The sequence below is a fragment of the Macaca nemestrina genome, chromosome X (genome assembly GCF_043159975.1).
Source record: "Macaca nemestrina isolate mMacNem1 chromosome X, mMacNem.hap1, whole genome shotgun sequence".
NCBI classification, from domain to species: Eukaryota; Metazoa; Chordata; class Mammalia; order Primates; family Cercopithecidae; genus Macaca; species Macaca nemestrina.
The window spans coordinates 69,543,082-69,565,441 of record NC_092145.1 but is presented as its reverse complement, the minus strand read 5'-3'; the positions used below and the strand labels follow the sequence as shown (position 1 = coordinate 69,565,441).

At 38.5% G+C, this 22,360-nt stretch overlaps 1 protein-coding gene across 2 annotated transcripts in view; it reads right to left on the bottom strand.

The window, feature by feature from the left end:
- LOC105483648 (spermidine/spermine N1-acetyl transferase like 1) overlaps positions 1–22,360 on the bottom strand; it is a 131,188-nt gene that overhangs the window by 27,343 nt on the left and 81,485 nt on the right. The window contains exon 1 of one of the 2 annotated variants that reach the window (XM_071088878.1): positions 10,042–10,119. The exons of the other annotated variant lie outside the window; for it this stretch is intronic. The gene's annotated coding sequence lies outside the window, so the exon portion shown is untranslated. Of the gene's footprint in view, positions 1–10,041; positions 10,120–22,360 lie in introns of those variants that run through there. 2 annotated transcript variants of the gene reach the window in all.

Below are 22,360 nucleotides of genomic sequence, written 5' to 3'. Positions count from 1 at the left end.
AAAATTAGCTGGACATGGTGGCAGACACCTGTAATCCCAGCTACTCGGGAGGCTGAGGCAGGAGAATTGCTTGAACCCAGGAGGTGGAGACTGCAGTGAGCCGAGCGGAGATCGCACCATTGCACTCCAGCCTGGGCAACAAGAGTGAAACTCTGTCTCAAAAATAATAGTAATAATAATAGCTACAGCTAACATTTACTAAGTTCTTTTATGGCCTAGGCTTAGTGGAATGTATGATTCATTTTCTTATTTAATCCATATCAACACTATTATCCCCAATTCTGAGGAAACTGACTCAAAAGATTTGGTTACCTCCCCAAGGATTCGTAAAAGTTGGTGGAGAGCCTGAATTCAGACCCAGATCTATCTTTCCAGGCTTTTTATTATTACTCTGTCCTGCCTCTTAAAACACATTCTACTCATTCTCCATCCTCTTGTCTGTGAGGTCAGGTATTTTGTCCTTCTACCTCTTCCTTCTGCAGGATTCATTCTCCCATCATTTTAACTGCTGGCTTACTTCCTGAATAATGTATATTATATAACTGGTTCTAATATTGTTTCAGATGGAATATTGTTTATTTTTTAAATATACCAGAGAACTTTGATTGAGGCTGTTCTAAGTCTCAGCTGTGCTAAGGGCTTTACATATGTATTATCTCACTTAATCATCACAATAACCCCGTGATGTATGTACTGTTGTTCCCCATTTTATCAATAAACTGGAATTTAAGTTAACTCAGTTCCCCACGTGTAGTAAACAGAGGAATGGGGATGGGTATCCAAGGCCCATCCCATAGATAGAAACATTCAATTTAAACTAGAAAGCCCAATCACTATTAGGCCTATGCTAGCTATAAAGTGTACCTAGAGAGCCCATCTTCTTAGCATGACAAGCAAATCAAATCACATCGCAGAATTATGTCAAGCTTAATACAAATTAGATGTAGGTATGTTGCTGCTTTTCATCTACCTTATAATAAAAACAAGAGCTAATATTTAGTGAATTATTTCTGCAGTGTTAGGCATGGTTCTAAGGAATACTTGTATTAACCCAATCCTCATAACAATCCAATGGGGTAGGAGATAGTCTTATCCCTATTTTTCAAGTAAAGAAACAGATCGAGAGAGGTTAAGTAAGTTGACATAGGTCACACAGCTAAAAGTCCAGACAAAACAAGGAAAACCCAGTTATTTTGTTTTCTTCTGAAATTCAGGCAAAGAGATGAGGTAATTTTGCTGTTTACTTTACAAAATCAAACAATTTGCATAATTTATTGTGAGATTGGATGAAGTTTGTCTTTTGCTTTCTTGGAGGAAGAGGCAAGTAATAGGTTTCTGGTGGATGTCTTTAATAAGTAAAGTTAGAAAAATGCAATTTCATAACCTAGAATTGGTTAACGAGTTTATTTTGCATTTTCTTTACATGCGTTGAAGACTATTTAGATATTTGTTTTTTGTTATTTTAAAATAATATTTGGTTTGAACATAATGCATTTGTGTTTTTAAGGGAACATACACAAAATATATTTTTGCTTAAAGTTACTTATTAGAACAATTTGCCCCATCTTGGAAACTCAGAATAAGACTGGCTCCATCAAACATTCAAAAATCCACTTTAATTGATACACCATCAGGGAAAATACAGTTTTTAAAACTATTTTTTAAAAAGCTTCAGTAGTCTATCATTGCCACAAGGCGGCAGTATTATCCAGTGTAGGAACCAAAAATCTAAGTAATATTGTAAGCTTGTTTATATTTCATAAAAGTATACACGTTATTTGAATTTGAAGTTTTTTTATTCCAGATATTAACAGAAAAATTTTAAAAGCCTAATTTTAGTTTTAACATACTATTTTATTAAAGATCTAGTTTAGGTAGTGAGTTTTGTAGGCCAAGACTTCTGAAATTCTTTTTCTAAAACTTCAAAATGTACATGCATTGTCTGCTCTACCAAAATGTTTTGAATTAATATAACATATGAAGCCACCCCTCAGAGATCCATAATATGTACAATCCCCTTTTTCTGTAGGTGCTAAGTAAAATCCAGACACTGTTAGTAGCAGAATGTATCCAAATCATGAGACAACAAAGCATGTTACCTGCAGCAAATTTGTAAGGGTCTGCAACAACCTCAATTCTTGCTTCCCCAGAGGAAAGAATTAGACTGAGGGGCATAAGGCAGAAGAAGAGACCGAGACAAGTTCTAGAGCAGGAGTGAAAGTTTATTAAAAAGCTTTAGAGGCCAGGTGCGGTGGCTCAGGCCTGTAATCCCAGCACTTTGGGAGGCCGAAGAGGGTAGAGCAATAGAGGTCAGGAGTTTGAGACCAGCCTGGCCAACACGGTGAAACCCTGTCTGTATTAAAAATACAAAAAATTAGCCAGGCGTGGTGGTGGGTGCCTGTAATCCCAGCTACTCAGGAGATTGAGGCAAGAGAATTGCTTAAACCTGGGAGGCGCAGGTTGCAATGAGCTGAGATCATGCCACTGCACTCCAGCCTGGGTAACAGAGTGAGACTCTGTCTCAAAAAAAGCGCTTTAGAGTGGGAAGAAAAGGAAGTAAAGTACACTTGGAAGAGGGCCAAGCAGGTGACTTGCGGGATGAAGCGCACTGTTTGACCTTTGACTTAGGGCTTTATATGTTGGCTTACTTCTGGGATCTTATGTCCCTTTTCCACCGATTCTTCCATTGGGCGGGGCTGTCTACATGCACAGTGGTCTGCTACCGCTTGGGAGGGGCTGCATGTGCAGTGTGTTTACTGGAGTTGTATGCATGCTCATTTGAGGCATTCTTCCCTTACCAGCCAAATATTCCTAGAGGGTCATATACCAGTTAGACTCTGCCATTTTGCTTTTAATGTGCATGCTTGAGCCCACTCACCCAACTCCTGAGATCTTATTGGGAAGATGCTGATCACCAGTTTCAGGTTTTTCGGTCTATAGGGAGACCGCCTTTCCTGGTGCCAACTGTGACTAATTATTATGTCAGCAAAACAGTTAACAACTGCCTGACCATCACCTGATGGTGTCCTGACATTCCTGGTCAGGGGGGCTCTCCTGCCCTGCTCATGTCTGCCTGACTACCTACTATAACATTTCCCCCATCAAGAGTTCAAGACCCTAATTCTTTGGGGAAAATGAATGAAAATAAGTCTTCTGTAACTGCTTCCTTTTTCCTTCTGATAGTACGGGGCTGGTGGTGGTGGTTCTGTGGGTCTTGGACTCTTGCTAGCTGTCAGGGCAGGATGGCTCCATGGGTTAGTGAAAGTGGAATCTAGCTAGGTCCAAGGGAGACAGGGGCAGAATTGTGCCTCTGTCGTGTCCCACTGATAGGTAGTCTAGGGTTTTTCTGTAAAAGGGTGACTCTTGAATATTGAGAGGACGATAGCCCTCACTGAGAATCATTTGGAGCGTGATGGCCTGAAGGCAAGAGGAGACAAATCAGGTTATTATTTGGAAGAATGTCAAACCAAAATAATAGGCTGCAGATAGCTCCAAAAAATCCTAAGGCTACCAACATGCTGTAGTCATGCCTGCTAAGAGTTAGGTGCATGGGGTTGCTAGCTGATTTCAATATGTGCCCAGAATTAGAGTGTTGATCCACATTTTTGCGTTATCCGTCCCTTTTGTTTCTTCTGAGCTGCAGGCAGAGATCACTAGTTGATTCAGAAGAATAAGCAGGATTAGTCTAAATTGCAGACAAAAACTCAAAAACAACTGGCTGAATCTAGAGTCTAATAATAGGTATACTATATTTTTTTAAACATAATTTTTCTGTCTCCTGTCCTCATTTGTATTAAAAACAAATCATGATAAGACTGATTTGTTTTGCAAAATAAGCTTAAGTTTTATTATACTTGGCTTGATTATTTGCATAAAGCACAGCAAGAATATTTGCCATATAAGCTCCTTTTAAAATTGGCTTTGATGGAACTTTGTTCCATAAGAAATCTCAGATAAGACTTTTTAAAACCTTAAGCCCAGCCATAGGTGGATGCCATCAAATACCATATGAATTGGGTAAATTCCTCTCCTCTTGAGATCTCAAGATAACTTGGAGTCCCTGGGCCTGTCAGAAAGTGACATTCTTTACTTACCACAGGTTAGTCACCATGTACAGGGACTGTGTATACAAGGTATGAGGCCAGTTTTCACAAGCGACTTTTATTGGCTCTCTAAGTTACATTTGATTCCTTAAAAGAAAGCATGCTGTTCCAGTCAAAGATTTGGTAAAATAACTAGTGGCTCTAATTGAGTCCTATTACAAAAGAAAACAGATTTTTATTGCACTTATAAAAATAACTGTATTGTTATAAGTTAAGAATATTCACGAATAGTTTCCAAATTACTGAGAAACCAGGTAGAGAGGAACTAATATGCTCCAAATTTTATTTATAAGAGTATACTGTACTCAATTGTTAAAAGCTCTAAATAGCTCAAAAGAAATGTTTTCTTGACTCTGAAAAAAAGGATCAGCAACATTTTAAGCAAAAAGTCATTAAAGGATTATTTCAGTCTTCTGTTTGTTCACTGCATGCAGTCCTGTTCTGCTTGATATTCATGAACATTTTAGCTCTCCATGAGAGTTCTGAAAGTGTTTTCCTCTATTCTAATGTCACAATCTCCAAAGTTATCAGAAACCTGCATTTGAGAGCAACCGTTAAAGTTCTATAGCTGATTATAAAACCACATTTTAAAGAGGATTAAAACAAGACAACAATTGTCTGTGAAAAGTCTTAGGGCAGCAAGAGTCAAAGACAAAATTGAAAAGGAAATGTGTTACCTCTGTGGGACACAATAATTTAACATAACATATACTAAGTTATATCAGAATTACAGGAGGTTTGTGTAACTTTGAAATGCACACTAATAACACATTTATAGAAATACAGTCTAAACAAAGCCAGATTTTACCTTTGCATTAGTGTACTATTGATGTCAAACCCAGTTCTTAATAAAATCTTGTAGACACATCTATACAGTCTTAATCAGTTTGACCATAAGGTAGGATTCTTATAAAACTTTTATAACCCTTTACAATTTTCTGTCAAATAGCAGAACAGTGCTCTAAGAAATTCATCTTGTGCTTTTGTTCCAATGTTCAATTTACAGATGAACTGAATAATACCCCTTTAATTTTAGCTAATATGTTCACATACAGAATTTCTTTTACAAGGTTAATCTTTCACAAACCTTCCACAACTTTGCCAAATCTTTAGCTTTATCCTATCTAGCTTAAAACAATTCTTTAACCCTTTAAATTAGGCCAAAAAAAATCCACATTCCCATGCCTTCTTACGATCTTTTACCAAAAGCACATTCTACATTCCTTACACACCTTGCATCCTTGCATGTAAAACTGTTTTTCCAGTAGTTGTAAATATATGTTACACTGTTAACTGTTAGACAATTTTACTTTTGGTGAAAAACCTGGTAAGTAAGTGATTCTAATTATGTGCTAAGTGTGGAGCCTAGGACACCAGAAAGAAGTGCAAATAAGGCTTGACTCCTTCCAGCATAGCTAGGGGGCATGGCTAACTTTACAAGTCCCCAGGCCTTACCCAGAACTTAAAGGCTTTAAAAAGCAGGAAAGTTGTAAAATTATTAAGAATCACAGTAGACTGCCGACTAGAAGCTGAAGTTTGGGGGCTCCTATTAAAAAAAAAGCATAATAAGCATGTGACTCTTTCACCGACAATCAAGGTATCCAAGTTCTCTCATCAAAATTGATCAGAAGGCTGGTGTGACCTACAGAGAGAAGGAAGAGCAGTGTGGTGCAGTGGTCCACCTGAGAGTCACATGGGGAAGGGGAATCCCCACTTCCCAGCCAAGGGAGGCGATGAGTGAGTGCACTACTCAGCCAGGGAAATTGTGCTTTTTCTATGGAACTGTGCAATCCATGGATCAGAAGATCCCACTTGCAAACCCACACCACTGGGGCCTAGTGTTCCAACCCCAGAACATGCAGATTCTTATAGGCTCTCAGCAGGAATCTGCTTAAGCCTACTGAACTCCTGGGGGGTGGGGTAAGCAGCACCAGCTGCAGCTGCCTGCTGTCTAAGCCATTTGAACTTCTTAGGGGAGGGACAGCAGCCAGCACTGGGAATTGCAACTGCCTAACACACTAAGGTCCCTGGGCAGGGAAAGGCAACACCCACTTCTATAGCTCTGGGCTGTGCTTTTCCCCTGTTGGAGCCAGGGAGGCTTGATGACTTGGTCCTAATACTTGTCCCCACAGCCCAACACACCAACTGTGGCAATCTGCAGCCAGAGTGCCTCTTCAGACCTAACCCCAAACCATCCTTCTTCAGTGGGCAGGGCTTCCCTCCAGAATCTCCAATAACTCCAGTCAGAGGCTCAGGGACAGAATTCAGATCGCCCTGGGCCTGACCCCCTAGGGGGAAGGATAGCTGCTGTCTCTGCAGACCAGCAGACTTAGCGTCTCCTCCTTGTAAGTTCTGAGGAATTTGGGCAGTGTAGATGAGTCAGTTTCCTCCTAGCAAAACGCACTCTTTCCATCAAGGGACAAAGTACTTCGTTAAATGGGTCCTGCTCCTCATGCCACCCAACTGAGTGAGACCCTCCAACAAGGGTTGTCAGACACCATATACAGAAGCAATCCTAGTGGCCTCAGGTTGGTGCCCCTTGAGGTCAGAAGTCCCAGAAGAAGGAGCAGGCACTCATCTTTGATGCTCTCCAGCCTCCTTGAATGACATCTCCCAGCAAAGGAACAAATCAGATGAATAGGGTCTTAAGTGAACCCCCAGCAAACCACAACAGCCCTATAGAAGAGCGACCAGACTACTGAAAGAAAAACAAACAAGAAGAAAGCGACAACAAGAGCATCATCATCAACAACAACAACAACAACAAAAAGGCCCCCAGAAAAACCCCATCCAAGGGTCAGCAGCCTCAAAGAACAAAACTAGACAAACTCATGAAGATGAGAAAGAGTCAATGAAAAACTGCTGAAAACCCAAAAAGCCAGAGTGCCTCTTCTCCTCCAAATGATCGCAATGTCTCTCTATCAAGGGCACAGAAATGGATGGAGGATCAGATGGATGAATTGACAAAAGTAGGCTTCAGAAGAAAAACTACAATGAGCTAAAGGAGCATGTTCTAACCCAATGCAAAGAAGCTAGGAACCTTGATAAAACATTAGAGGAATTGCTAACTAGAATAACCAGTTTAGAGAGGATACTAGAGAAAGGACACAGAGGGGATACTAGAGTGAACAGTGGGCACCCTGTTCACCCTTGGGGTTCTGGAATAACCGGTCTTATTGTATACCCCTAACCTTTCATCTTTATTTTAATTGTAATTTGTTAGTTTGGGACCAACCTTCATCTCTGTTCTAAGAGTCTCTTGTGCCCACAGTATTGGGCCAGCCTATATGCTCATCTCCATAACCTTATAGTGAGTCTTGCTCAGAGCATTCTAGCAACAATATTATTATCTATTTTGTCTGATTCCCATATCTTATGATCTTTAAGGAGATGAGAAGCCTATTTTATAAATAACTGCCACAAGGGGGCTGGACTTCCCTCCCTTTGAATATGAACTTGAAGGTCTTGATGCATATTGAGAAGGACTTGGAAGTGATTAGAGAAATGGAGGCTACAGGAGGAAGTGGAAGGAAGTGAGAGGAATATTCATGGAAAGCCTTCAAATGCTTGAAAAAACAGCAGCCCTTGGATTCCAGAGGGTAAAGTTTATTTGCCCTGTTGACCTAATGGAGGGAAATTTGCAGTACTTGGGGCTTGAGGTAAGAACTTGCAAATGGCAAAGGAAGGATTTCTCCTCCTCCCAAAGCAGGGCTAACTCAAAAAAAGCAAATAAGTGAGTTCCTCAAAGGGCAACAGAGTGAGGCCCTATGCAGGCAGACAAACTGCTTCAAAAGCCACTGGAATACTTGGCCCTGTGGCATAACAGCAATGAAAAGTGTATGGTAAGTCATAAGGAGCTGGTACAGCTGGGGTTCCAATTAGTGTCTGTCCTGGCAATGTGCCAGAAGACAGGAGAAGGGTTGGAGGTCATCTGAGTTTTTAGGTTAAAAACAGGTATAAATCTCAGGGGATGTCCACAGAGGAGATCATGTTTTTGCTGCCAAGAAAACGTGGCAGGAGCTCTGGGTGCAAAAATAACAGGGAATGTGTGTTTAAGAAGTCACATGGCATGTGAAGTGTAACTAAAGGCAGACTTGCCTCCAAGGTGTACATTCTGGCAGGTGCACAAGGCCATTTCAAAACACACACACAGAGAACAGGAAAATAGGCAGCGTGGGTTCTTTAGAAAGAGCCAATTTTAGTTGAATAAGCTGAAGAAACCTCAGACATCGCACAGTTTTAGGCTTTAGCGCTACCACTCTCATGAGCCTCCTGTCCAGGAGCGCCTTTAATGTTTCAGTTCTAATCAGTGTGGACCCCAGGAATCTTCCCACCACCCCTGAAAGACACCCATCAGGGTGAGCTGAGAGATCAGCCAGGGGGAGCAGAGCCATTTGTGGCTGAGAGGAATCATTCTAGGGGTTGGTTAGTAAGCAGGAGAGTGAAAAGGGAGACGAAAACTGCATATGGGGGTTGAACACCTTTAGCCAAAGAACAGAAAGTGTAGAGGTTACATGCCTCCGACCAAATAAAGTGAAGTGGAGAGGTGTCTTATCACTGGGAAATGTATTTAAGTCACATGGCACCAAAGTATGTTAGCAGCAGATTATATCCCAGTCACATGGCATCAAAGTATGTTACTGGCGGTGAATCCATGTGGGTCTGCAGAACAAAGAATTTGATTGAGAGGCATAAGGCAGAAGGAGAGACTGAGGCAAATTTTAGAGCAGGAATGAAAGTTTACTAAAAAGCTTTAGCACAGGAACAAAAAGAGTTAATGTGCACTTGGAAGAGGGCCAAGCAGGCAACTTGAGAGATCAAGTACAGGGTTTGACCTTTGACTTGGGGTTTTATATGTTGGCATACTTCCGGGGTCTTGTGACCCTTCTCCCATGACTCTTCCCTTAGGGTGGGCTCTTTGCATGTACAGTGGCCTGTTACCACTTGGGAGGGGCCGCATGTGCAGTGGAGTCCTATGCATGCTCACTTGAGGCATTTCTTCCTTTACAAGCCAAATGTTATTAGAAGGTCATATACCAGTTAGACTCCACCATTTTGCCTCATAATGTGCATGCTTGAGCCCGCTCACCCAACTTCTGAGAGACAGGAGAGACAGTATTTCAGACAAACAGTTAACAACCAACTGATCATCGCCTGATGGTCGCCTGACATTCCTGGTGGGCTGGGGGGTCTCTACTGCCCTGCTCATGTCTGTCTATTTACCTACTCCAATAGTAGGTAGTCTCTAAAACAATAATTGGTCACAGCCAGAACCAGGGAAAGGCAGTCTCCCAATAGATAGAAAAACCCAAAACTGATCATCAGCAGCTTCCCAATATGATCTCAGGAGTTGGGCATGTGGGCTCAAGCATGTGTACTAGGAGGCAAAATAGTAGAGTCTAACTGGCATATGACCTTCCAGAAACATTTGGTTGGTAAGGGAAGAATGCCTCAAGTGATCACGCGTATAACTTTAGTAAACATACTGCACGTGCTCCCTTCCCAACTGCTAGCAGGCCACTACACATGCGGGCAGCCCACCCCAAGGGAAGAATCAGGGGATAAGGGACACAAGGCCCCAGAAGTATGCCAACATATAAAACCCTAAGTCAAAGGTCAAACCATGTGCTTGATCTTTCAAGTCGCCCACTTGGCCATCTTCCATGTGTACTTTCTTTCATTCTCACATTAAAGCTTTATAATAAATTTTCCCTCCTGTTCTAAAACTTTCCTCAGTCTCTCCTTCTGCCTTATTTCCCTCAGTCAAATTATTTCTTCCGAGGAGGCAAGAATTGAGGTTGTTGCAGACCCACATGGATTTGCCGCTGGTAACAACTCCAGCTTAGTTTCATCTAAATAAAAACTTGTGATTAAGAAAGGCATTTGTATAATCTTCGTCTACAGCAAGCAGAGTTTAAATTTGTGAGAATCTCCTTACCTCAGAGCCAATATTGTCTTTTCTCTCCCTTTTAAGTTCATATGCTTTTTTGGTACCTCTGTAAGATTCAAACAGGAAGCAAGAGAGCAAGAAAGGGAGAGAAAAGGAAAGGTTAAAGGAGACCTTAAAGCAAGGAGCCAGACTGGAACAGAACTGACAAATGGGGTAGGTTCTTAAATAAGAACTTGAAGCACTTTGGAGACATTCATCCATAAGCAACACTTACTTTTTAAAGTAATATTTACTGTATTATATTTTATTAAAGAATGCATGTTCGTTGTAGAAGATTTCTATGACAGGTTGACAGAAAATTACCTCTTGAGTTTGTTGTAATTGGAAAAAATCACACTCAAGAATTTGAATCTTCTTCTTTTCCAGATATCATCAGCGAATTTCCAATTAAGGGAAAATCTCTCTCTTTGTTTTTGCTGTCTCTTTGCTTAGCTAAGGGTGGAGATCAGGGACCAAAGACTTTTTTGTTTATAAAAGTTATCCAACAGTAACCTTTTGTGAAAGGCAAGATGGATCTGGGGGCTAGTCTGGAATAAGGGCTGAGAATGAAACCGCTTTGCAAATAAAAAGAAGAACTTAACTTTTTTTTTTTTTTTTCTCCAGAGTGCAGTCTAGAGAAAGAGGCTAAGGATCCCAGGAACCAAGAGAAGAGGGGTTAAATATAAGGTCAGAGCTCTTGGCATGAGGAGCAGAACCTGGCAAAACTGGCAGTAGGCTGAGGCCTAGGGCACAAAACAGCCAGTAAAAGTTATCTTTAAGAAGTCAATATTCAGTTTTAAATGGTTTCCTGTCTGGTGCTATGTGGAAATATGTCTATCTTTTCCCCAATACTTTAAAGTTGCTTACCACACACCAGTCTTGTATTTGCGGTAGTGCATTTGGGGGCATGAAAGTGAAGGGATGAGGAGCACATGTGAGCAGAGGTGCTGAAAGAGGATAACGGCCACAGGAGCTGAACCCAGGGACTGTAGCCTGGACTGACTCATGAACAGGCTTATAAGAAGAAGGTAGCCCTGGAGAAGGAAGGCTGAGTAAAGAGAATAAATCCTGTTACCTGGGATGGAAACTCAAGACATTTTGTTATTACAAAAATAAGTGACTCCAGAAGATTGGAAGACATTTAGGTCACTTGTAAAACACATAAAATAGAAATGAAAAATTGCTTAGAATCATATCTGGAGATAACCACTATTTACTTTTCAGTGACTATCCTTCTACTCTTTTCTTTTTAAATATATAATATGAATTTTTAAATAAAATTGGAGTCATAGTTACTATCTTTTTTTCACTGAAAAATATATTGTATTCTTAAAAATCACTGGGAGTAGATTTTAAGTGTTCTTATCACAAAAATGATAAGAATCTGAGGTAATACATGTTGATTAGCTTGATCTAGCTATTTCACAATGGATACATACTTCAAAACAGCATGTTGTACACGACAAATATATACAAATTTTGTCAACTGAAGTTAATTAAACAAATTTTTATAAGCAAATATACACATATATATATCATTAGTCTTCCACAGATCCATAGCATTACCTATAATATTTCAAAAACTATTATCATTCAACAAATACTTATTAAACATTAACTATGTGCCAAGCTGTTTGAGGCAATGCTGAACATTAATCAAGTGCCAAGTACTTGATATAAAAAGCAAATGCTTTTTATACATAATCCCATTTATTCATCACAATGAATTAGGCATAAGGACCCCAATTTCACAGGTAAGTAAACTGAGGCTTAGAGAAGCTACAGTGCGTGGGTTCAGCTCCTGTCACTGTTGTCCTCTTTCAGCACCTCTGCTCAGATGTGATCCTCATCCCTTCACTTTCATGCCCCCAAACACGCTACCGTAAATACAAAGCCGGTGTGTGGTAAGCAACTTTAACTGAAGTATTGGGGAAAAAGGTAGACATCGTGTGCCCATGATTACAAACCTTCAAAATGATTGAGCCAGATTCCAGATCCAGAACTAGTGTGACTCCAGAGTCCACTGCTCTGAATCAGATGCTGTCAATTCACTGCTTAAGTATATGTTTTCATTTATTTAACCAAGCTCATATTTGATGTGCATTTTAATTATTTCCCATTTTGTGGCATTAAACAATGTTCCAGGAAACATATTTGTATAATACATTTAAAAATAAATATCGCTTTAAATATCTCTTGGAAACTCTAGAGACTTTTTGTAAAAATATCAATTGACAATGCCTAGAAAAAGGCCCTATTTAAGATGCTTTAAATACCTTGCATTTGATATATAAGTCAGGGAACGCCAAGTTAGGGCATACGTTTTATGTTTAAAAAATCTGGTTTTACTTTAGCTCCTCAAATATTTTAAGGCGAATCAGAGGAAATTGGTGGAGAAAGCTATCCTTAAAAAGGATTTTGGATACCATTAGTAACAATTAATGAAACTTAAAATATCTAAGTATTTTTATTTTATTTTGTAACCAAGAGTAATGAAGTTTAGTGTATTTTTAAATTAAGCAAATAAAAGGCTAAAGTAAAAAAAAGTTCAAGTACTAGAATAGGATAATTCAGGATATATTTATGAAGTAATTTGTTCTCACTTTGAGTCTTAACTATTAAGAACTTTAATTTAAATCCTTCTTTTTCTCCTTCAAATAGTCCTCCTTTTAAACTGCCTAGTAACCCAACGAAATATTACTATAATCTTGTTATTTCAGTCTCTTCAAATATCCCTGTTCCTGTGCTAGTACTTTGAGAAAGCTTGTCTCTCCAGGGTATGGTTGAGGTGAAATGGGGCAGATACTACAGATGTGACCCCAGAGAAATGTTAATATTCCCTTTATTTGTACTCACAAATCTTACTAACCTTTGACTATTTACGTACTGTCTTTCTGGAATGTCCCCAGTTTAGAAGGAAATCCCAGGTCCAAAAAAGGAATAATGCCAGTCTTTCTCTACTTCCAATGAAGAAGTGATATTTGTGGAGAAATTGAGAGGTAAATTTAAAAACTTTTCAGAGGAACATAATTTTGGGATGAAAGGGACCAAAAAGAGCTAACAAGTTTGATGAAATTGAGAAATTGGTTCACTTTGGGATTATTAGGAAACATTCAACATAGCGGGAAACAAAGTTAGAGGAACCACATTTCCAGAAATTGAGTTTATGTTAATGGTGGTTGGTGAGAGAATCCTGCTTCATTTAAACTTTGGAACTTGAAAAATCATATCCATAAACTATCTTGTGAAATATCTTGAAACATTATCGAGAAGGTTTTTAATGTAAATATTGTGCTTAGTTAATAAGTACTCATTAGATGCTACTGATTTAGCAACGTATACTTGAAGATATTCCTTTTCGTATATGAGCCTATTACAAAAAATATTTAGAGTTGTCTGTCATAGCAAGGGGTGAATACAAATGGGGTCCTGCTTAAATTGACCTGAGACCTTTTGAATTGTCACCTATGGTGATGATACTCCCAACATTGTAATGGCCTTCAGTTGGCTGGAGTATATAAAATCTTGGAGGATAATCTCAGAATTCAAGATGCTGTCAAATATGGAAAGAGGTAGTAGAAGAACAATGAACTGGGCAAAAGCAAAATAAAAAGCAAAACATAACAAACATAAAAAATTGTAAAGAATTATCTCTGTGCTTCTTAGTAACTTTGAGACCTTAAGAACCTTAACTTACATGAACTTCGGATGTTTTATCTGTAAAATGGAAATGATAACACTTGCCCAACCTACCTCATAGATTTTTTGTGGGGATCCATTCAGATGAAAAAATGTATAAGAAAGTGCAAAAGTAAGGGATTGTTATATTATTTATTTTATTTTTATTTTTTTGTGGGTACATAGTAGATGAATTATATTTAGAGAGAGAATAATAAGTATATATAAATATATATGTATGTATATAAATATATAAATATATATGTATTAACAAGAAATAGCTAATTGACCAAGAATATGACAGAAAATGATTGAATGGTTCTTCTTAATCTTCTTGACCTCCTTCTCCTGCACACCTCCCTTAAGTCTTAAAGATCCCTATGGTACCAGTGTTGGTTACCATCTTGAACTACCTTCTCCATGGGGGGCGTCTTGTCGACCACTCTCCTGCCCCCTGCCCACCTTAAATTCTATGTGGGGGTGGGGAATTGGGAGTTGCTTAAAGGGTAAAATGTTTTGGTTAGACAGGAGGAATAAGTTCTGGTGATCTATTGTACAGCATGCTAACTATAAATAATAACCATGTATAGTATACTTGAAAATTACTAAGAGAGTAGATTTTAAATGCCCTCACCACAAAAAATGAGAAGTATGTGAGGTGATGGATATGTTAATTAGCATGATTTAATCATTCCAATATATACATATATCAAAATATAGTGTTGTACACCATAGATACATACAAATTGTCATTTGCCAGTTTAAAAATAACTAAATAAGTAAAAAAAAAAATCCTCAACTCTTTAGACATATTGAATTTCTTTCAATTTCTGAGTGCAGGCACTCTCTCTCTCTCTCATATTCAGGCAAGTTTTTCTTCTTGTTATGCTCTTATTTACCTCCCAACTCCCAACTTTCAACTGTCTAGTTAATTCTTACTCATTGTTCATCTCAATTTGGATGTAACTTTTTGCAGATGTCTTCCCCGACGTCCTTTAAACAAAGCTGCCCACCATACACTTTCCTTTGCACCCTGTTCTTCTATAAACTGCCAAAAGAAAACATCCACATTAGAACCACCTGTGGAACTTATTAATATGTAGATTCTTGGGATCCACCCTCCAGGTATTCTGATTCAGTGGATTTGGTGTAGGGCCATTCTGCAAATTTAACATGCATCCCAACACTCTGAAGTTTAAGAATCACATTCTGTCATACTATTCATCACCATGAGTTAAAATTGTACACTTCTGTCTTCCCTCTAACCTATAATGAGAGTTGGGACCCTGCCTGTGTTGCTCACCACTGTATTCCTAGTGCCTGGCATATTGTAAGCACTCGATTCATATTGGAACAAATAAATAAATATACAAAAAAAAAAAAAGAATAGAAGAAGAAATAAAGTTTTCTTTTTCCCTACAACTTTTATTTTAGGTTTGTGGGGGTACCTGTGCAGGTTTGTTACATGGGTAAACTGTATGTTGCAGGAGTTGGGTGTACAAATTATTTTGTTGCCCATGTGATAAGCATAGTACTTGATAGGTAGTTTTTTAATCCTCACCCACTCACCACACTTTGCCCTCAAGTAGGCCCCGGTGTCTATTGTTTTCTTGTTTGTGCTTGTGTGTATTCAATGTTTTAGCCCCCACTAATAAGTGAGAACATGAGGTATTTGGTTTTCTGTTCCTGAATTAATTTGCTTAGGATAATGTCCTCCAGCTACATCCATGTTGCTGCAGCGGGCATGATTCCATTGATTTTTATGAATGCATAGAATTCCATGGTGCGTATATATCACATTTTCTTTATCCAGCTCACCATTGATGGGCATTTAGGTTGATTCCATGCCTTTGCTATTGTGAATAGTGCTACAATGAACATATGCATGCACATGTCTTTATGGTAGAATAATTTATATTATTTTGGGTATATACCCAATAATGGGATTGCTGGATCAAATGGATATTCTGTTTTAAAATCTTTGAGAAATCTCAACACTGCTTTCTACAGTGGCTAAACTAACTTACATTCTCACCAGGAGTGTATGTTTCCTTTCCCTGACAACCTCACCAGTATCTGTTATTTTTTGACTTTTTAATTATAGCCATTCTGACTGGTGTGAGATGGTATCTCATTGTGGTTTTGATTTGTATTTTTCTAATGATCAGTGATATCAAGCATATTTTCATATGCTTGTTGCCCATATGTTTGTCTTCTTTTGAAATTGTCTGTTACACATGAAAAACATGCTCATCATCACTGGCCATCAGAGAAATGCAAATCAAAACCACAATGAGAAACCATCTCACACCAGTTAGAATGGTGATCATTAAAAAGTCAGGAAACAACAGGTGCTGGAGAGGATGTGGAGAAATCGGAAAGCTTTTACACTGTTGGTGGGAGCGTAAACTAGTTCAACCATTGTGAAAGACAGTGTGGTGATTCCTCAAGGATCTAGAACTAGAAATACCATTTGACCCAACCATCCCATTACTGGGCATATACCCAAAGGATTGCAAATCATGCTACTATAAAGACACATGCACACATACGTTTATTGTGGCACTATTCACAATAGCAAAGACTTGGAACCAACCCAAATGTCTATCAATGATAGACTGGATTAAGAAAATGTGGCACATATACACCATGGAATACTATGCAGCCATAAAAAAGGATGAGTACATGTCCTTTGTAGCGACATGGATGTAGCTGGAAACCATCATTCTGAGCAAACTATTGCAAGGACAGAAAACCAAACACCACATGTTCTCACTCATAGGTGGGAATTGAACAATGAGAACACTTGGACACAGGGTGGGGAACCTCACACACTGGGGCCCATTGTGGGGTGGGGGAGGGAGGAGGGATAGCATTAGGAGATATACCTAATGTAAACAAAGAGTTAACGGGTGCAGCACACCAACAAGGCACATGTATACATATGTAACAAACCTGCACGTTGTGTACATGTACCCTAGAACTTAAAGTCTAATAATAAAAATTAAAAAATAAAAGTGTCAGTTCATGTCCTTTGCCCACTTTTTAACGGGGGTGTTGTTTGTTTTTCACTTGTTAATTTTTTTAAGTTCCTTATGGAGTCTGAATCTTAGACCTTTGCTGGATGCATAGTTTGCAAATATTTTCTCCCATTCTGTAGGTTGTCTGTTTACTCTGTTGATAGTTTCCTTTGCTGTGCAGATACTCTTTAAGAAACAGTCTTCTAAAGTTGGAGGGATCACATGAACTCTGCATGACCCTTTGAACCCTGAATCAATGATTACAAAGAAACATCCTCTAAGAACACAAGCACTAAATGAAAACATATACCTACTCCTGGTTTCCCTGTCATAGTAACTGCCAACTGATTTCATATCAGTCTTTTAATAAAAATAGCTGATGATTTTTCAGAAACAATAAAAGCATGGACACAGCACAGCAAACTGTTAACTCTGGTTACCACTGAAGAGTAGGATGGTGGGAGGGTAAATGATTTGGGGTTTTACTTTTTATATTTCTGCATTTTTTATGTTAGAAGTATATATTACATTAACATTTTTTAAACTATGGAAAATAAAATAATTATTTTAAAAAGTCAAGGGCTGTGTTATTGACTCCATGATTTATAAATATGCTAGCCTACAAAAATACATTTGGATAGTTGTTTACAGTCCAACTTTCTTTGCGATAATTAGATATTAGAAATTGATGTGGAGCTATTTAAGCTTTGAATACTTGCTTCATTCCTTTGTTTTGTCACTTTTTAATATTACCCCCAGGCATATTTTTACATCACAGATTCAATGGAGAAGTTACATTAAGCAGATATTGAAACTATGGAGTAGAGTGAAGAGCATTAGCTTTGAAGTCAAACAGTCGTCAGTTTGAATTCTGGCATTGCCATTTAATAATTCTGTGACATTAGAAAACTTACTTAATCTTTCTGAACTTCAGTTTTCTCGTCTTTAAAATGATGGCAATAATACCTTCCTCACAGAACCATCGTGAAGAACAAATGCTAGTTTACATATAAAGTATTTAGCATGGTGCTAGGTGATCAATAAATGCTAGCTTTCCTCTCCATTTTGTTCATTAAACAAATATGTGTTTAGCACCTATGTGTTGTGAAGTAGGCTCACTAATAAGTAACCCAAAGAGAAGACTCCCTCTGTGGAGGGTAGCAAAGATCATCCCTATGCCAATCATCAGGAACAGGAGTCCAAATCTTTCTGCCCACTGCATTTTGGGCTTCAGCTTTATTTATTGCCTGAGTTCAATGAGAGAACACACATGCAACAAGTTATATGAAGCAGATTTATTACTTATAGATAGTAAGCAAGGGACAGTAGAAGCCTTTGCATCCATTGTGAGCTGGTGCCCCAAGGCTCAATAAATCTACCCAAGGTGGATGGAGTCTTGACTGCACATGCCCCATTTGTACCACAGCTGAGGGACCCCTAAAGGATGTCTACCCTGGGTTTTATACCTCAGGAGTAACATGAATAATTGAGAAAAGTTTTTAATGACATCCTGCTTCCAGAGGTGAAAGGAACCAAGACCAGACTGTACAGGGAAGTTTCTCCCTAACTCAAGGAGAGACAGGAATAAGACCCAGGCTGTTTCAGGCAGTTCTTCCCTATCTTAGGATATTGCATACCCAATGTACTTTATAGTTATTTTGAGAACTATAGGCAATAAAAAGAAGAGATTGGGTTGGCCAAGGCTATCCAGGTACCATCCAGCTCATGCCAGACATCATTTTATGCATTGGAGATACATGGTACACAGACATTAAATTATATATACCTGTCTATTTAGTGAAAAGGTACAATAAGTACCATGAAGAAAAACCACAGGATGGTATGAGAGAGTATAACAAAGATATCTAATTTATTTTTGTTTTAGTTTTAATGTGGAAATGTGGGTACCTTCCTTGGGAAATGCCAATTACACTGAGTAGTACTGGGCCAGGCAAAATGTGCAATCAAAAGCAAAAAGAACACTGTATTGCTTTAATCTTTTTTTTTTAATTGATTTATTTCCTTCTTTATTTTCTAGCTATATTGAGGTATAATTGACAAATGCAAATGTATATATTTAAGATATACAACATGATGCTTTGAGATATATATATATATATATGCTGAGAAATTATAATCACTATCAAGCTAATTAACATATTCACCACCTCACCTAGTTACCTTTTGTGTGGTGAGAACTTTTAAGATCTACTCTTAGGAAATTTTAGTTATCTGATATAGTATTATTAACCATAGTCATCATGCTATACATTAGATCTCCAGAAGTTATGCTTAATGTAAACATTGTACACTTTGACCAACATCTTTTTATTGTCCCCATGCTCCCCAAACCCTACCAACCACCATTCTGCTCTCTGCCTCTATGAGTTCTACTTTTTTACATTCCACATATAAGTGAAATCATGTGATATTTGTCTTTCTGTGCCTGGCTTATTTCACTTAGAATAATGTCCTCCAGGTTATCCATATTGTTGTAAATGGCAAGTTTTTTTCTTCTTTAAGACTGAATAATATTTAATTGTATATATGATATATACTATATATTTTTTAATCCAGTCATCTGTTGATGAACACTTAGGCTGATTCTATATCTTGGATATTGTGAATAATGCTGCAATAAACATGAGAATGCAGATACATCTTCAAGATACCGATTTTATTTCCATTGAATATATTTACTCAGTACTGGGATGTCTGAATGATACGGTAGTTTGAGTTTAGTTTTTTGAGAAACCTCCATACTATTTTTCATAATGACTGTACTAATTTACATTCCCACCAACAGTGTACAAGGGTGCCCCTTTCTCCACATCCTCACCAACACTTATCTTTTATTTATTTTTTTGATAACAGCCATTCTAACAGGTGTGAGGTGATATCTCACTGTGGTTTTAATTTGCATCTCCCTAATGATTAGTGATGAGTATTTTTCAAATACCTGTTGTCCACTTTTATGTCTTCTTTAGAAAAATGTCTATTCAGATTCTTTGTCCATTTTAAAATTGAGTTATTTTATTACCATTGAGTTGTTTGAGCTCTGTATATATTTTAGATATTAACCCCTTAAAGGATGTATTATAGTTATTGTAAATGGGATTGTTTTCTTGATTTTTCTAATTGCTGTTGCTAGTGTATAGACAATGAATTTTTATATGTTGATTTTGTTGTGCCCTGCAACTTTATTGAATTTTGTTTATTATTTCTTTTTTTTAAATTTATTTTTTATTATTATACTTTAAGTTCTAGGGTACACGTGCATAACGTGAAGGTTTGTTACATATGTATACTTGTGCCATGTTGCTGGGCTGCACCCATCAACTCGTCAGCACCCATCAACTCATCATTTACATCAGGTATAACTCCCAATGCAACCCCTCCCCCCTTCCCCCTCCCCATGATAGGCCAGGGTGTGTGATGTTCCCCTTCCCGAGTCCAAGTGATCTCATTGTTCAGTTCCCACCTATGAGTGAGAACATGCGGTGTTTGGTTTTCTGTTCTTGTGATAGTTTGCTAAGAATGATGGTTTCCAGCTGCATCCATGTCCCTACAAAGGACACAAACTCATCCTTTTTTATGGCTGCATAGTATTCCATGGTGTATATGTGCCACATTTTCTTAATCCAGTCTGTCACTGATGGACATTTGGGTTGATTCCAAGTCTTTGCTATTGTGAATAGTGCTGCAATAAACATACGTGTGCATGTGTCTTTATAGCAGCATGATTTATAATCCTTTGGGTATATACCCAGTAATGGGATGGCTGGGTCATATGGTACATCTGTGGTTTTGATTTGCATTTCTCTGTGATGATGAGCATTTTTTCATGTGTCTGTTGGCTGTATGAATGTCTTCTTTTGAGAAATGTCTGTTCATATCCTTTGCCCACTTTTTGATGGGGTTGTTTGTTTTTTTCTTGTAAATTTGTTTGAGTTCTTTGTAGGTTCTGGATATTAGGCCTTTGTCAGATGAGTAAATTGCAAAAATTTTCTCCCATTCTGTAGGTTGCCTGTTCACTCTGATGGTAGTTTCTTTTGCTGTGCAGAAGCTCTTTAGTTTAATGAGATCCCATTTGTCAATTTTGGCTTTTGCTGCCATTGCTTTTGGTGTTTTAGACATGAAGTCTTTGCCCATGCCTATGTCCTGAATGGTACTACCTAGGATTTCCTCTAGGGTTTTTATGGTATTAGGTCTAACATTTAAGTCTCTAATCCATCTTGAATTAATTTTCGTATAAGGAGTAAGGAAAGGATCCAGTTTCAGCTTTCTACTTATGGCTAGCCAATTTTCCCAGCACCATTTATTTTTTTTATTTTTATTTTTATTATTATTATTTTTTTTTGAGATGGAGTCTGGCTCTGTCACCCAGGCTGGAGGGCAGTGGCGCGATCTCGGCTCACTGCAAGCTCCGCCTCCCGGGTTTACGCCATTCTCCTGCCTCAGCCTTCCGAGTAGCTGGGACTACAGGCGCCCGCCACCTCGCCCGGCTAGTTTTTTGTATTTTTTAGTAGAGACGGGGTTTCACCGTGTTAGCCAGGATGGTCTCGATCTCCTGACCTCGTGATCCGCCCGTCTCGGCCTCCCAAAGTGCTGGGATTACAGGCTTGAGCCACCGCGCCCGGCCACCATTTATTAAATAGGGAATCCTTTCCCCATTTCTTGTTTCTCTCAGGTTTGTCAAAGATCAGATGTCTGTAGGTGTGTGGTATTATTTCTGAGGACTCTGTTCTGTTCCATTGGTCTATATCTCTGTTTTGGTACCAGTACCATGCTGTTTTGGTTACTGTAGCCTTGTAGTATAGTTTGAAGTCAGGTAGCGTGATGCCTCCGGCTTTGTTCTTTTGACTTAGGATTGTCTTGGAGATGCGGGCTCTTTTTTGGTTCCATATGAACTTTAAAGCAGTTTTTTCCAATTCTGTGAAGAAACTCATTGGTAGCTTGATGGGGATGGCATTGAATCTATAAATTACCTTGGGCAGTATGGCCATTTTCACGATATTGATTCTTCCTATCCATGAGCATGGTATGTTCTTCCAATTGTTTGTGTCCTCTTTTATTTCACTGAGCAGTGGTTTGTAGTTCTCCTTGAAGAGGTCCTTTACATCCCTTGTCAGTTGGATTCCTAGGTATTTGATTCTCTTTGAAGCAATTGTGAATGGAAGTTCATTCCTGATTTGGCTCTCTGTTTGTCTGTTACTGGTGTATAAGAATGCTTGTGATTTTTGCACATTAATTTTGTATCCTGAGACTTTGCTGAAGTTGCTTATCAGCTTAAGGAGATTTTGGGCTGAGACAATGGGGTTTTCTAAATATAGAATCATGTCATCTGCAAAGTGGGACAATTTGACTTCTTCTTTTCCTAACTGAATACCCTTGATTTCTTTCTCTTGCCTGATTGCCCTAGCCAGAACTTCCAACACTATGTTGAATAGGAGTGGTGAGAGAGGGCATCCCTGTCTTGTGCCAGTTTTCAAAGGGAATTTTTCCAGTTTTTGCCCATTCAGTATGATATTGGCTGTGGGTTTGTCATAAATAGCTCTTATTATTTTGAGGTACTTTCCATCAATACCGAATTTATTGAGCATTTTTGGCATGAAGGGCTGTTGAATTTT